Below are 15,520 nucleotides of genomic sequence, written 5' to 3' on the forward strand. Positions count from 1 at the left end.
ATCAGGAGGTCAGTTAGATTCCCGGTCAGGGCACAGGCCTGGGTTGCAGGCTCAATCTCCAGTGGGGGCTGTGGAGGAGGCAGCCCATCAATGATTCTCTCTCATCATTGATGTTTCTCTATCTCACTCTCCCTCTCCCTTCTCTCTGTGTGTGTATACATATATAAGTTCACAAAATTCGTGCACTTGGGGGGGGGGGTGTCCCTCAGCCCAGCCTGTGCCCTCTCGCAGTCCGAGAGCCCTCGGGGGATGTCCGACTGATGGCTTAGGCCCGTGGGGAGCGGGCCTAAGCTGGCAGTAGGATACCCTTAGCACTGCCACAGAGAAGGGACAGGCTCCTGCCACTGCCACTGCATTTGCCAGCTGTGAGCCCAGCTTCTGACTGAGTGACGGTCCCCCTGTGGGAGCACACTGACCACCAGGGGGCAGCTCCTGCATTGAGCATCTGCCCCCTGGTAGTCAGTTCGTGTCATAGTGACCAGTCGTTCTGCCGTTTGGTTGATTTGCATATCAGCCTTTTATTATATAGGAGATATATATATATATATATATTTTTTCACATAGCTGCTAACCTCACCACAGTGGGGAGCGGGTAAGAAAATCGGTTCTAACTGGACAAAAGCGCGATACTTCCCTCTGGGATGCAAACGATGTTGAAATTCAAGGAGAGGTGTTGGTCTTGGGGTTGGATTTCTCGGCAATTGGATTGGGACTTAGGTGATGGTTATGTTTTCCTCCTACGGTGCACCTTTTAAAGTATCTCTTTTCCTCCAAAATAATTTCAGTCCTCCGAGCCCCTTAACACATTTTTTGTCAATCTACTTTCCCCGTCATTTTCAAGTCCATGTCTCCTGGAAAGGAAATTTGATTTAAATGTTTTCGATTCCTCTGCATAAAAGTATTGAAACCCGAGTGAGCGAGGACGGTGGAAGGGCCCACAAACCCTCCAATTTCACACGAGCATCGCGAGGCCCATTTTTCTCAAAAAATGAACTCGTGCCAAAGAGTCAATAACATACCGGCTCCATGGGGCTTGAGTGTAACCACCTGCAACGCCAAACGGCCGGCTAGCTTCATGCCAGACCATTCCCCCCACTCCTCCATTTCACTGAATTGCAAGATCATTTTCTGTCGGGTAGACGTGGAGACACGGGAAGAGGAAAGTGCTGAATTCAGACAATTCCATTTCTTTAAATACCTCACAGTGACCAGAGCCCTTGGTCTCCAGTTTCTTCCTGCTTCGAACCGTGCTGCCCCGATGCTGGGGTTACCTCCTGGAGCCACTGAGCTGACCTCATTTATCCCCCCTTTGCTGTCTTTAACTTTTCACCGCCTTCTTATCTTCAGGTGGATCCCACCAGGCCGCTGGCCGCCCTGCACGCCAGAGTGTCAGCCTGTTTTCCTGTCCTTTCCTCCCAGACTCAGAGTCTGTACAGAGGCTGTTGCCGCCGCTCACAATTCCCTTCCCTGGCCCAGTCGCTGGAAGGCCCCACTTCCTCTTCCAGGCACCTTTCAAATGTCATCTTTCCTTCGGGGCAGGGGCGTCTTCTCCACACGCCTTCACTCTCAAGCCCCAGTGATCCCTCCAATTCGATGGGAAACGGACCATCTCCTGGTCTCCTAAGGAGGCGAGTCCACTCCTCCAAATCCTACAAAATCCCGCACACGCCCACCTCGCCACGCCACGCTGTCCTAACTGCTGGCCGCTTCAACGGCTGTACCCCAAACCTCCGTGACTTCACCCTGGAAACTTCCTTCTCGCTCCCCTGAAATCTAACCGACAGCACGGCTGGGTGACGGACATGCTCACACGCTCGGCCATTCAGGAACTGGCTTACGAAAGCCCTGCCTTCGGTGGCCGACGGCTCCCAGGGTCCTCCTGGGTGCGGCACAGGCCAGCAGACCGTGAAAGGCAGGGGACAGAGTGACACGAAGGGAGCTGTACGGCTCGGGCCTCCGCTCATACACACCCCCCACTCCCGTGGCCTCCCCCAGCTATGCCCCAGGAGGGAACACAGCAGGCGAGGGTGGGTACCCCTCTCCTTCGTAACTATCCTCGGGAAACTGCCACCATCTAGAGCCGTGGTCAGCAAACCGTGGCTCTCGAGCCACATGCGGCTCTTTGGCCCCTTGAGTGTGGCTCTTCCACAAAATACCACGTGCGGGCGCACACGTACAGTGCGATTGAAACTTTGTGGCCCATGCGCAGAAGGCGGTATTTTGTGGAAGAGCCACACTCAAGGGCCCAAAGAGCTGCTTGTGGCTCGAGAGCCACGGTTTGCCGAGCCGCCGTTTGCTGACCACTGATTTAGAGAAGTGGTTCTCGCCCTGGAATTAGCTACAACAATCAAGATTTAACTATAAGACTTCGAACAAAGACCACTAGGGGGTACACCAAGGAAGCATAACAAAATGCGGAGACAAAGAAACAGGACAAAATTGTCAATGGAAGAAATAGAGTTCAGAACCACACTTTTAAGGTCTCTCAAGAACTGTTTAGAAGCTGTCGATAAACTTAATGAGATCTACACGAAAACTAATAAGACCCTTGATCTTATATTGGGGAACCAACGAGAAATTAAGCATACACGGACTGAAATAACGAATATTATACAGACGCCCGACAGCAGACCAGAGGAGTGCAAGAATCAAGTCAATGATTTGAAATGCGAGGAAGCAAAAAACATCCAACCGGAAAAGCAAAATGAAAAAAGAATCCAAAAATGCGAGGATAGTGTAAGGAGCCTCTGGGACAGCTTCAAGCGTACCAACATCAGAATTATAGGGGTGCCAGAAGTTGAGAGAGCGCAAGATATTGAAAACCTATTTGAAGAAATAATGACAGAAAACTTCCCCCACCTGGTGAAAGAAATGGACTTACAGGTCCAAGAAGCGCGGAGAACCCCAAACAAAAGGAATCCAAAGAGGACCACACCAAGACACATCATAATTAAAATGCCAAGAGCAAAAGATAAAGAGAGAATCTTAAAAACAGCAAGAGAAAGTAACTCAGTTACCTACAAGGGAATACCCATACGACTGTCAGCTGATTTCTCAACAGAAACTTTGCAGGCCAGAAGGGAGTGGCAAGAAATATTCAAAGTGATGAATACCAAGAACCTACAACCAAGATTACTTTATCCAGCAAAGCTATCATTCAGAATTGAAGGTCAGATAAAGAGCTTCACAGATAAGGAAAAGCTAAAGGAGTTCATCACCACCAAACCAGGATTATATGAAATGCTGAAAGGTATCCTTTAAGAAGAGGAAGAGGAAGAAAAAGGTAAAGATACACATTATGAACAACAAATATGCATCTATCAACAAGTGAATCTAAGAATCAAGTGAATTAATAATCTGATGAACAGAATGAACTGTTGATTATAATAGAATCAGGGACATAGAAAGGGAATGGACTGACTATTCTTGGGGGGGAAAGGGGTGTGGGAGATGTGGGAAGAGACTGGACAAAAATCGTGCACCTATGGATGAGGACAGTGGGTGGGGAGTGAGGGCAGAGGGTGGGGCGGGAACTGGGAGGAGGGGAGTTATGGGGGGGGAAAAAAAGAGGAACAAATGTAATAATCTGAACAATAAAGATTTAATTAAAAAAACAAAAACAAACAAACAAACAAACAAAAAAAAAAAATAGAGAAGTGGTTCTCAACCTTCTGGCCCTTTAAATACAGTTCCTCAGGGTGTGACCCAACCATAAAATTATTTTCGTTGCTACTTCATCACTGTCATGTTGCTACTGTTATGATCGTCATGTAAATATCTGATATGCAGGATGGTCTTAGGCGACCCCTGTGAAAGGGTCGTTCGACCGCCAAAGGGGTCGCGACCCACAGGTTGAGAACCGCTGTTCTAGAGAGATGACCTCTGCACTGGGGGACGACCTTGGTGGGGAGAGCCCGGAGCTCAGAGACGGCTTGTTCTCTGTGCTGTTTTCCTGGAGACGGCACCCTGGACACGGGCAGAAGAGATGTGGAAACAACCACACCTCCACGTGGTCTTTATGGGGGGGAGGGGGGCTAGGGAGGGACCTGTCCTTTTAAATAAAAGGAGAAGGAGCTGAGTGATGGGCAGGGTCAGCCCCTGCGAAGGGTGCCCCGCATTTCTCGCCAAGCTCTGCCCCCGCGGTGCTCGTGTGCAATCCCCCCGCCCAGCCCCCAGCAGGGGCGAGGGGAAGCCGGGCCCGCAGAGGCCCCGCCGCGGCTGGAGCCCGCCGTCAGAAAGCTGGCCAAAGCCGCGTCACGTCCAATTACCGTCAGGGAGGAACATCTGTGTTCTGGAACCCACGTCCCTCAATGCAAACATTTCGCAGCCCCAGCGGCTGCACGGCTGTGAGATGGGCGGCCCCGTGTGAGTCGCGGCCACGGTCGTCAGCAGGCGGGTCTGGCCGCTGGGCTCGCTCAGCGCCCACGAGAGCGTTTCTCAAACAGATTGAGTTCAACGCAGCGGCTTTCCCTCCTATCTGTGAAATCTTGCGGTTGGGGCTGGACTGTTTTTATGAAATGGAATATATAAAATGTATAAAATGCAAATAAAGAGGAGGGTAGAGTCTGGTGGGTGGGTGGGTGTGTGTTTCATTTTCTTTCTCTCTCTCTCTCTCTCTCTCTCTCTCTCTCTCTCTCTCTCTCTCAGCCAGGCATCTGGGGTTTTTCTCTGCTTTTCCCTGCGGTGTTTGAGCCGACACAGACAGGTTCCATTGTCAAGTGCAGCCTGAGAGGCTCCCATTCCAGCTGGTCTCCCCGACATGGGCAGGCAAGGCCGGTTCTGAGGCCGCCCCCCTGGCCCGGAGACCAGTGGTCACACACCGCGTTCCCGGGTGCGGCCGGGGATGCTGGCTCTGCGCTCACCGGCAACCCCACAGCCCTGGGTTCAAAGTGGAAGATGCTTTAAAATTCTCACAGTGCGTTCGATGAGGCCCCCAGAAACAGGAGCCGTGGGTTGGGGCGATGAGGAGACAGGGATCCATCAGTGAGCTCGTAACAGCACAGCGTGCAGGGCAGTTTACCCACACGCCGCCCGCCCACGGGGCTGGCACTGCATGGCGCTCTGTGTGGCACCGCGGCCTCACCGGGCTCCCTGTCTCCTGACCGCCTGGAGAGCGGGCAGGACCCCAATGACCGCCTCCTCAGGCGTAGCTCCTGCCCCCTTTCCGAGGAAGCCCCAATCGAGCGTGGTGTCTGGGTCACCGTCCACAGCAGCCAAACCTGCCGACACAGCCCCGGAGGCCGTGCAGAAAAGAAGGCTCTGCAGGGGAAAACCGGGACCATGGGAGGAGGGGTGTGAAAACGAAGGTGTGACTGCAGTGGAATGCTGTGCAGCTGTGAAATAGGGCACAGGGCAGCCAGCCGGCCCCTGCAGCCACGTGGAAAACTGCCCGGACATGTGTCAGGTGGAAAGCCAAGCTGCGGAAAGAGCAGAACGGCGGCTCCGTACATGTGCACATGAAGACGCCGCGGGCTCATCGAGTCGGCAGCTCTGCATGCGAAGCAAGGGGAGGCTCGAGCGCCTGCCTCTCAAACGTCCCGCCAGTGGAGCGGCTGCGTCCCCGACGGCGGGAAGGCGCCGCGGCTGCACTGGGGCAGGGGCTGCCCGAGGAGGAGCGAGCTTTACCTGCAGGGCTGACAGTTCGAGAGAGAAGTATTTTCACTTCTAATGCAAGTAAACATGTTTTTTAAGAGAAAAATCAGAGGTCATGTGATGAAACACACTGGTGTGGGAGTCCCAGCTCTGTCACTCGCTGTGTAGCTCTGGCCGCTGTGGCAGCTAAATACCAGCCCCCCCCCCCCCCCACCCGCCCCAAATGCCCATGTCCTCGTCCGGGGACCGTGAACGGGTGAAAGGGGCTTCAGAGACGCGGCTAAATTCAGGGTCTGGAGATGGGAGACTCTCCTGGGTCACCCGCGTGGGTCCTACATGCAATCGCAGGGCCTCTCAGCGCCCGAGGGGGCTGGACTCAGAGGAACTTGATGTGACGAGGGACACGGGCAGGAAGGCCAAGGTGAGGGGCCGGGCGGGCAGGAGCCAGGAGTGAGGACAGCAGCCGGGAGCCGGGAAGCACAGGACAACGACTTCCCGAGACCCATCCGAGAGTCAAGGCCTGGCCGGGACCTTGACCTTGGCCGAGGGAAACCCTCCTGGGCCCCTGGCCTGTGGAACCGTGAGAGAGGAATGGGCACTGATTTCTGGCACTGACGTGCGGTCGCGTGTCAGGGCAGCAGGGCGATGACAGAGCAGGTCGCTCAGGACACCGCCCCATGAGACAGGGATGACTGTTTCTTGCAGACAAGCCCAGAGTCCTGGGAACCACGGTGCAGAGGCAGCTCCCTGCTGGTTCCCCTTCCCTGATCACCCCCCACCCCCGTCCTGTGCATCTCAAGGCCAGCCAGTTGAGAAAGTTCGGAGTCAGTCTAGCCCCGGCTCCCAGTAACACGGGCTCACCTTCACCGCATCTGCAGAGCATCCTTGCCCAGCGTGGTAATCAGCTCCCTCCTGTGCTCCGGGAACCGCCTGCCTGGGGAGCACCCAGCGTGAACCCCCGGAATGCAGAGCCCGCCACTCCCTGGCCTTGGCCCCCATAACAGAGCAGACAGGCCCCCCTGAGTCGGAGAGCCAAGCATGGTCAGGCGGGGGAGCGGGTCCCGGGAGGCCCCTGCAAAGTCCTCCGTCCGCTGCTTACATCACGAAGAAGCGCAGGCAGAGCATTTCCTGCCGGTCCCATCACAGCCTCCCGCTGCGGAGGGCGGGCTCCAGGGACAGTGGCTGGAGCCGTCCCAGCCATGACCTCACACGGGAAGCCAGCGCCTCCTGTCAGGTCTGGTCTGGAGTGAGCTCGGCCGGCCGGCGGCGGTGCCACACCTGTGCTCCATCAGCGAAAGCCTTCGCGACAGGCAGGACAGCTCAGCGCCCCTGCGGGTCCGTGGCCGAGGTTTGCTCTGCGCGTGGCCATGACCTTGAACGGCCTCCCTTCCTTCTGGGCACGCTCTCCTCAGCCAGTCTCCGTAGATTCGGGACGGCTCCAGTTAGGCCGGCATGACTGGGGTAAACAAACTAGGCCGAGTGGTGGGAGCAGGGACAGTTAGAAAGAGAGAGACGGAGAGCCAGCAAGCCCACGGCTGGGCCCACGCCAGAGGTTTGGGAGCAGGGCCTCGGACAGATGTTGCATAGCCATGCTCACAGCAGCAGCTTTCACGGGAACCGAAAGGTGGGCACACCCCAAATGTCCATCGCCAGGTGAGTGGTGAACACCTGCCACAGCCACTCAGGCAACAGTATCCAGCCACAGAAAGGAAGGAAGCGTTGACGCATGCCACAGCGTGGACGAACCCCGGAGACATCGTGCCACGTGAAATAAGCCAGCCGAGAAGGACAAGCACTGGGCGACCTGCTTACAGGAGGCTCCTAGAGCGTCACCAGGCACCGTGCCAGGCGCGGGAGTCAGAGCACTGAGCCCACAGGTGCCCACCGCATGGAGCTTGAAGAGCATATGGCCGTGTCGCCCCCCATTCCCACCCACCCAGCATGCTCCCCGGGGCCTCGGTGCCGGTGGGTCCTCCCTTGCTGACCCCCCGTAAAATTACCAGTGGACAGTGTTGGTCTGAAGCGCCCGCCATCCTGGTCCCGCCCTTCCTTCCCTGACTCGTGCCCCGTTCCCACGGCCCACTTTGCCTCCTCCACCCGTCCTCCACGCTTACCAGGGGCTCAATGTTCCACTCGGTCCATTCAATGGGATTTGAACCCAAGTTCAACGTCGTAACCTATAGCTGCCGTCGACAAGATCCACCCTCCCTCATCGGGCAAACGGGTCACAGCAAAGTAAGCTCAGAGAACCTGATCCTGACTTTTTAAAATATATATATATATATATTTTTATTGATTTCAGAGAGGAAGAGAGAGGGAGAGAGAGAGAAACATTAATGATAAGAAAGAAACATTAATTGGCTGCCTCCTACACACCCCCAACCGGGGTTCGAGCCTGCCACCCAGGCATGTGCCCTTGACCAGACTCGAGCCTGCGACCCTTCAGTCCGCAGGCCAACACTCTATCCACTGAGCCAGAGCAGCTAAGGTCTGACCCTGACTCTTTGGCCTTTTTGTAGACTTAACCTTACGTCTAACCCATGGCCAGGGAGCAGGGGGCAGAGGACTCTGAGGACAGGTCACCCAGATCCGAGTCCTCTCTGGCCTGTGAGCCTGAGCAAACTCCTAAACCCATGTGAGCATCCAAGTCGCCGTCTGTAATCTACCCCCTCTGCAAAGCTGACATAAAGATCGAAAGGAGCCCTGGCCGGTTTGGCTCAGTGGATAGAGCATCAGCCTGCGGACCGAAGGGTCCCGGGTACGGTCCTGGGCGAGGCGTGTGCAGGAGGCAACAAATCGATGTGTTTCTCTCACAACTGTAGTTCTCTCTGTCTTCCCCTCTCTCTTCCACTCTCTCTAAAAATCAATGACGATATCCCGGGTGAGGATTGAAATTTTAAAAACAATGGAAACCATGTGTAGGCGGCTGACACGGGTGCGGAATCCCTGGGCGCTGCAGTGGTTATTACAGGAGCAGTCACGGCACAGCCGCACGGGAGCCGGGCGCTGGAATCGGGAGGCGCGGAGCGGCTCAGCAACCTACGGGCAGGCTCCACACAAGGCCCCCCGCTGGGCCTGCTTTCATCTCAAAACGTCCTTGGCCAACAGCAAAAACATAAAGAAATTCGTTTTTCATTATTGGGAAGAAAAGCATCCTCCACCAAACAAAAGTAACCCTTCATTGGGGCCATTTTGTTATTAGAGACCAATCGGTTACGGAGCTAATTACGGCGTCCTGGGCTCGGCTGCACCACTGCTGCCCGGACGAGTCACGCCCGCTCCCCGACTCTTCAAGAGCCGGCCTGGGAGAGCACCCGGCTCACCTGGGAATGTTTTAATTTCTCGGGCGTAATTACCCACAGTGACTAGCCTTGGCCAACTCCAACCAGACAACCCATTCGGGTTGTAGATAGAAACAGGCTGCTATCCTGCTCCCCCAGATTCCTCCCCGCCCCCCCAGGCTGCCTGCCCCCCAGGGTCTGGGCTGTGCCCAACTCCCCTGAGAGAAAGCAGGCCGCACACAGCGAGGGAATTTTGGACACTTAAGAAGGTCATTGCAGGCGAAAGCTATTCCTCGACAATCTGAAATACAAAGTTTCCCACCATTCTTTTCCCCTTTTGGCCTCTTCCTTTCTTTTCTTTCTTTTTTTTTTAAGACTTTATTAATTTGCAAGCCGGCTAATTGCAACTCCTCGGGGCGAAATAACTGTGCAGTTGGCACTGTAATCGCCGAGCGGCTGGGCTGAGCGAGCAGGTCCTGTGTTTTTCTCTGCCTATTACACACATTGTTTTAGGTAATTAACATCCACTTTGTAGTGGCAGCCCTGACGCCTCCCTGTCTGAACAGCGCCTTGGCTGGCGGCCCCTGCAACAGCCCTGGTGAACTCCTTGCACAATCGCACGATATTATTATGTAATTCTCCCGGCGAGAGCTCCGGGGAGCGGCACACACGGCTACGGCTCCGTGTGGGCCCGGGATGCAGGCACACGCGCGGCGCGAGGCAGCTGCTGGAAGGAGCGTGTGCCTCCAGCGGGGCCAGGGCCGGGTGCGGGCGAGGGGAAGGGCTGGGTTTGAACTCTGGCCCCGCTGCCACCAGGGGAGAGAAGCAGCCTCGACCTCGTGCGCTTTGGGGAGCATTCACTGAGTCCTGGACAGGACCTGGCCGAGGGTGGGTTCCCTGTCCACCAAAGAGACGATCTCTCCTCCAGGGTTAAGTAAGGCAAGTGACCATCTTCCAACAGAATCTGTTGTTGATGGTGTTTTCTGTTGTATTCTGTGGTCTCCCTGCCTTTAGGCGCCAGCGGGAAGAAACATCTAGAACTCTGGGCTAGCGCCACACGGGACAGGTGTCACTCCCACAGCAGCAGCAGCAGCGACACGTCCATGGCCACGCCAAGTCCCCAGGGGCAGCGGACCTGTGCCTCCCGCGGGTACGGCATCGACCCTTCCTTCATGAGCCATCAGGGTGCGCTCTCTCCCCCAACGTTGGGGCAAGTCGGAAACAGGCGGGCGGACGACCTAGTCCAGTGATGGCGAACCTTTTGAGCTCGGCGTGTCAGCATTTTGAAAAACCCTAACTTAACTCTGGTGCCGTGTCACATATAGAAATTTTTTGATATTTGCAACCATAGTAAAACAAAGACTTACATGTTTGATATTTATTTTATATATTTAAATGCCATTTAACAAAGAAAAATCAACCCAAAAAAATGAGTGTCATAGGTTCGCCATCACTGACCTAGTCCTAGAAGGATGCTGGATGACTTGAATCGTTTTGTCGTAAAGTTCTATGGGGGGTTCATCCTCTAACCTCCTCTCGCCCCAAGCCTAGTTTTCCCAGGAGGAACCTCATGGGGCAGGGCAGGGCTCGCTGGCTCCGGTGGCAGGTAGATTACAGGGAGAAGGTGTGGGGAGGGGACGGCTGCCTCCCTGTCTCCTGGGGAAAGACCAAAGGGCCAGGGTGGAAACGCCACAGATCAAAGGCTCTGCAGGTCTGAACAGGGAAGAGGAGGGAGGCCAAGAGGAGAGGTTCCCAGGGGTGGGGGGAGGGGGTCCGGCTCTGAAATGGTCCCTATTGAAAGCGTCCCACGTCCGGACGCAGTCACGCCGTTCTCACATTTCACCCCACAATCGGAATCCTGTGAGGGGCACATTAATATTAATATTGACATTAATAACTTCCAAAAAGACAGACTCGAAGCAGGTGGAGCGACTTACACGGAGTCACACGGCTGACAAGGGGCGGAGTCGGGACTCAAACCGAAGTCCCTCTGACTCCAGGCCCCACGCTCTCTCTATGGACCTCACACGCCCACGTCACCCTTTCGGGGAAGCCTAGGATGGGAAACCGATTTGGGGGAGAAAAAAGGAGAAGGAAAGGCGGATTCAGATGTCTGTCCCCGGCCGCTGACCCAGGCTGTCCCTGTCCTTCCCTTCCTGGGCTCTGTAAACCCACGTCAGGGCCGAGCGGGCCCCCACTTGTGCAGAGTCCAGGCAGGCTCAGGTGCACCCCGGTATGCCAGGTGCGCCCCAGTGCGCCAGGGCTCACGGATTGGCAGCCTGGGCCCAAACTGGCTGAAAGGTATATTTTGTTTGGCTCTTAAGAGTTGGATCACGTAATAGATTTAAAAACTGAGATCCGTTGCCAACACATAAAATTGGGGTTCCATCTGCTGCTGCTCATCTGATGGGTTAGGGCAGCGGTTCTCAACCTGTGGGTCGCGACCCCTTTGGGGGTCGAACGACCCTTTCACAGGGGTCGCCTAAGACCATCCTGCATATCAGATATTTACATGACAATTCATAACAGTAGCAACATGACAGTTATGAAGTAGCAACGAAAATATATTTATGTCTGTGCTTGACTATCTCTGAGACTATTTCCCTGCGACCAAGTCTTCCCCATGAGCCTCTGTTTGGCTGAATAATTGATGGGGCCGAGAGGAGGGAGGGACGAGCCATGAATTCTGTTTCATCCGGTAAACTCAGGCGACCAATGAGTTAGATCTTCAGCTATTTCTGATGCTTTGGGGTAAAAACACTCCGATATTCAGAGTTCCCCCCTTCCTTGGAGTAAGAGCTTAAGTTCCAGGGAAATAGTCTCAGAGATAGTCAAGCACAGACATGGGATGGAAATGCTCTCATACGTAGCACAGCTGGACAGGGAAGGGGCAGAATCGGTGGGAAGATCCATGGCCAACACATAAAATCGGGGTTCCATCTTCTGCTGTTTGTCTGATGAGCTAGGGCAGAGGTGGGCAACCCCTGGCACACGTGCCAAACATGGCACGCCAGTAACTTTTGCTGGCACACGAAACCCTCTCTTATAATCTTCCATTTATAATTTTTTTCTTAATATCGACTTTTTTATTTTTCAGATAAATTCTGTGAAGGTGCATCTTAGATAAATAAATAATTTTACATAACAAGTTATCTTAAAGACCATAGACATGGATTGACGAGAGGGGGAAGAGCAATTTCTATGCCTCTGCCTTAACTAACTCTCCCTGCCTTCCTAGATCCGACCAGTGTTTTGGTTTCATCCACATACCCTTGTGAATCTTTGTTCTCAGTGATGAATTTTATTAAGTCTCGTAATAGGAGTAGCCTGACGGATGAATGTAGTAGCTCGTGCATATCTCTGAAGGTCACGAAATATAAACCTGATGTAAAATCTCTGTCATCGGTGATGCAGCAGCAAAAGTCCCACTGATAATATCAAACGGAGTCATAAAGTTTTCTGTCGGACTATCAGTGTACATGTATACATTAAAAAATAAATGTATTTTTCATCATCATATACTGTGTTTTTGTTGCTCGAATGAATTTTATTGCTTCAAGATTCTTCACATACTCACACCTTAAGAGATATCAAGTAGGCGTAACATGTTCTTAAAAAATTAGGGTTGGCACGCAGAAGAATTTTGAGTCAGAGATTTTGCTGGTTTTGGCACACACTCACAAAAAGGTTGCCCACCCCTGGGCTAGGGTGTCCCGGCTCAACCCTCCTGCTGAGAGTGAAGCACTCAGCCGATGCCACTGGGATCCCACATCTGTCTGTGGGATCCCAACGTGCCTGCATGGAGCTTTCCATGTTTTTTGATTCATTACCAGCATCTTGGTAATATCCTTCCGTAAAAGTCAGGCTTCCCAGCTTCTGTGGCACAATGAGATGTGGCATCGACTGTCTGGGCCCGGGGCAAGGCTGTGCCTCGGAACAGTGCTGCCGGTGTCTGTTCCGTGGGCTGGGCCTGGACCGCTTCCTCATGATGAAGAAACACGGTTTGGGAACCCAATGGCTCCACACAGAAATCCAGGTGTGCAACTGGGTAGCTGTGTGACCTCAGGGAAGCTGCTTAACCTCTCTGAGCTCCAGTCTGCAGGCCTACAAAGGGAGGATTAAAAATACCTACCACACAGGGTTGCTGTGGGGATTAAACAAGATCATGTCTTGAACGTTCTTGGCACAAAGTGAGTATTTAATAGCAGGTGCCAATTTATGCTTCGCTGATTCGAACAGGCCCTGAACCCTCCCGGATTCCGATTCGTTCCGGGAAAGGTAAGCGGTAGCTGGTACTGCAGCGCCCACAGCCCAGTGAAGCCTTCTGTCCCCTATTTCACAGACACAAACGGGCCAGCGGTCATGGTCTGGAAATCCAGGCTACAGACGTGGGCGAGTTCCACACACCGTCCACCTTCTGGGTATGTCACCAACCAGGAGGGAAGCAAGGGGAAACGAAAAGGAGAAAGTATATACGTGGGAAGGTGTCAAGCAGAGTGCATGGCACACAGCGGGTCCTCTCACCATCTTTCCCTACAGTCATGGCCCTCAGTCTCCCACGTGCCTAGGCGCCACCTGGAAGGCTCGCAGGTGGCTGGGCTCCATCCCCAGAGCTCTGGATTCAGTCCGGGGGACAGGACAAAATTTTGGATTTCTAGAAAGTTCTAGAACAGTGGTCGGCAAACTGCGGCTCGCGAGCCACATGTGGCTCTTTGGCCCCTTGAGTGTGGCTCTTCCACAAAATACTGACTTCTGAGCATGGGCCATGAAGTTTGAATCGCACTGTACGTGCACGCCCGCATGTGGTATTTTGTGGAAGAGCCACACTCAAGGGGCCAAAGAGCCGCATGAGGCTCGCAAGTCGCAGTTTGCTGACCACTGCTCTAGAAGGCTCCCAGCTGATGCGAAAGCTGTTAGGCAGGAGACCACAGTGGAAACCATTGCCTTGAAAGTTGGATAATTTTTAAGAGATGCTGTGAAGGGCCAGGGGGGTTTCCTTGTACAGCAGACCCAAGGGGGCAGCAGGTAAATTGTCAGCACACACCGCACAATATTCCGCGTGTCCACTGTCCACAGCTGCAGGGAAAGATGTGCTCAGACGTGGTCTGGGTCGTCGCTACTGGAGCGGCTGCGGCTGGGGTCCCTCCCCGTGTTCTCTGACCCCTGCTGCCATCCTGGGTGGGGCTGGGTGGTCAGGCGATGCTGCTCCCTTCCGGCCTCTGCTAGGAGACCTGGCCAGCAAGTTCAGGAATGGGGGTCTGACCAGCGTTGGGGGCCGGATGCGGGACCCCGAGCCTCTGGAGTAAAAGCAGCTCCCAGGAGTGGTCAGCCGGAGTCCAAGAATTTGAGCTGCCCCACCGACGAAGGGCGGGGGGGGGGTCTGAGCCCAGGCAGTCCTGGGCCCCGAAATGTAGCCCAGCCCCTCCTCCTCTTCACTCAGGGGGCCTCCTCCCCAGACCCAGCATCCCCTGTCCCTAGCAGAGACCCCGGGGCCCAGGCTTCTCCGGGAAGCAGAGCCAGGGTTGTTTTTAACAAAGAAAGAGCTCAAAGAAACCTGGGTTCCCAGGTCCCCCAGGAGAGCAGCTGCCCAGGTCGGGATTCGCCACGTGGGTGTGGCTGCGGAGTTAAGGGCTCACGGAAGGCCTGTGATCCCCTCACTGTCTGTGTGAGGCAGGCACAGACACCCCACGCTTCCTGCAGCTCCCTCCGCTCCACTCCAGTGGATGGTCCTGAATCCCCCTCGCAGCCCAGTCGTCCTGGCGGGAGCCATCTGGACACCAGAGGGCGCTGCGGCACCAGCTCGTGGCCTAAGCTCCTTCCCCCAGAGCAGCCACCAGCTCTGAGCATGCCCCCCACTCCCACCCCACCCCCGCGCCCCCAGAGGCGGGGTAGACCCAGAACGTGGGGCCTGCGTGGTTTTGCACACTCCCAGCTGCCATGGAAGGCTCACCAGCTTTCCTGGAGGAAAGGTGATAGAGATTCACTACTCTGCAAAGTTTACCCATGGATTTCAGGCAAGGTCAACAATGGAAAAAATAAATGGGTCCCTCAAAAACAAGAAAATTAGGTGGGAAACGCTGCCTGGTCCGTGGAGAGGCCGTGTGCAGGTGCCACGACCTCAGCACTCGTGTACCGATCAGGAAATTTCCAAGGGCCAGGAACTGGCCCAGACAGGACGAGACTGGGTTCCCGGCTGGGTATGGACCAGGCGGTCTGACCCCCGCTGAGGCGGCTGGGGATAGAGGTTAGCACTGACGAGCACACACGTTACCATCAGCTAAGAGCTGAAGGACGCGCACGATGGCCCACATCCTCCTCATGGACACCTCACAGGTAGGACGGTTTGCCCGGTGAAGGTCTGCCTGGCCCAGGGCAGCCGAGTGGGGCAAGAGAGAGGCTGAGCGGTGGCGGGACTCAAGCTCAGGTCTGTGCGGGCACTGAGCCACGTGCTCGACCCGCGTGCACACAGCGCTTCAGGCCCCGGGTCACTCCTGTCCTGCCCATGCCAGCCCCTGGCGGTGCCCAACGGCAGGGCACCTTACACCAGGCTGGCTGCCACCCCCACAGACAGTGGGGACACAGACCAGCATAGGTGGTCAGCCTGGGAGTCGCCTGAGGGCTGCAGAGGGGGCAGGTATGAATTACAA

This window comes from Myotis daubentonii, chromosome 5 (assembly GCF_963259705.1).
Source record: "Myotis daubentonii chromosome 5, mMyoDau2.1, whole genome shotgun sequence".
Taxonomy (NCBI): domain Eukaryota; kingdom Metazoa; phylum Chordata; class Mammalia; order Chiroptera; family Vespertilionidae; genus Myotis; species Myotis daubentonii.